Genomic DNA, 1,447 nt, shown 5'->3' on the forward strand with positions numbered 1-1,447 from the left:
CACTGCTCTCTCGGCAAGGCCATTGCATTCGTTGGCAGGATTTGGTTCCAGGAACCAGGTCAATCTCATGACACACGCCTCGATCCGGAGGCAGGCCCGTCGGTGGGTCTTTCGAGACAACGTCTCCATACTCCTTCACCACCGGGTAGAAAGGATCCGAAGGATCTTTGAGGATCGCCGATCCACTTCTTGCGCTCAGCGCCTTCTTGGTGTCCTCTAGGACCGCGTCGTCCACGACGGATGAGGAGTTCAACTCCTCCTCAGGTCCCAGCAGGACCACCTCGGCTAGCTCGCCTGCCTTTAAGGCTTCGCCAAACTCGGCAATGGACATCTCGTCCAGCTCTAGCAGAGCATCCGCAGCGGGCAGAGTGTCAAGGCTGATATCGCCTTCTACCTCCCCCGTCACTCCGTTCACGAGTGTGTACAGCTGTTCACAGCAATCACGTGGAGCATCACCGCTCGTCACGTTGGACACCTCGTCCGACGTCGAAGACGCCCTGCGTCTTCTTCTCCTCTCCCTCCGCGACCGAGCCCGGTCGGATGAGGGCGGTGTGGCGACATCTCCGTCCCCACCACCGGGTGCAGCAGCACCATCACTTCTCGAAGAGGATACAGTGTCTCGCAAGACACTCGGCTGAATGCCAAGCGGTTCTTGACCTTCACACAGTGAACTAGGTGTCACTTCACCTGCATCTCCTGGGCCACGCCCATGATGCCTCGACTCGCAGTCGACCGCGACCCTCGGGTCACGCAGCGGTAGGTCATCGACCAGATTCGTACCACTCAGTGGATTACGCGCCACTCCGCGCTCGTCCTCACCAGGACCCAGCAGTTGGTCATTGACCTGACCTGCACCGCTCAGCGGATAACGTGCCGCACCACGTACGCCCTCAGGGCAAACAGCAACCTCGTTGCTAGCAATTTCGGACATACCAATGTCCAGCACTACGGCCGCCTCGTCCTCGTGCTCGCGCCAAAAGCGCTTCTGCTTCCTAGCAGAGGTGGGTTCATGACTCACCAAAGCTCCACTAGGAGCAGGGTGCGACGCACCCAGCGTTTTCGACTTCCAGTCGATCCATGGCTCATGGCGTTCCAGCCATGCCATGCCAAGGATGAGGTCATACCTCGCATCCAGGTCTAAGACCAAACAGCGCTCCACGTTATCGAAATTCTCAAACTTCACTCCAAGGTCGACAGAGACCTTCGACACAGTTACCAGTGTCCCCGTCGCGAGACGGCCAGAGATCATATCTCTCGTTGGCACTTCCAGTGCCTCAGCATACAGCTGACTCCCTTCCAGGGTGGAGTGACGGGCGTAGTTGCCCGAGGTTCCCGAGTCAATCAAGACTCTCCATGGCTTTGAAAAGCCCTTCACGTTCACTTGAACGACCAGCAAGCCCTGCTTGCACACACTCTTTTCGTAGAGAGCTCAGCTCTCTTCGGGCTG

The sequence above is a fragment of the Phytophthora infestans genome, genomic scaffold (assembly GCF_000142945.1).
Source record: "Phytophthora infestans T30-4 supercont1.10 genomic scaffold, whole genome shotgun sequence".
NCBI classification, from domain to species: domain Eukaryota; phylum Oomycota; class Peronosporomycetes; order Peronosporales; family Peronosporaceae; genus Phytophthora; species Phytophthora infestans.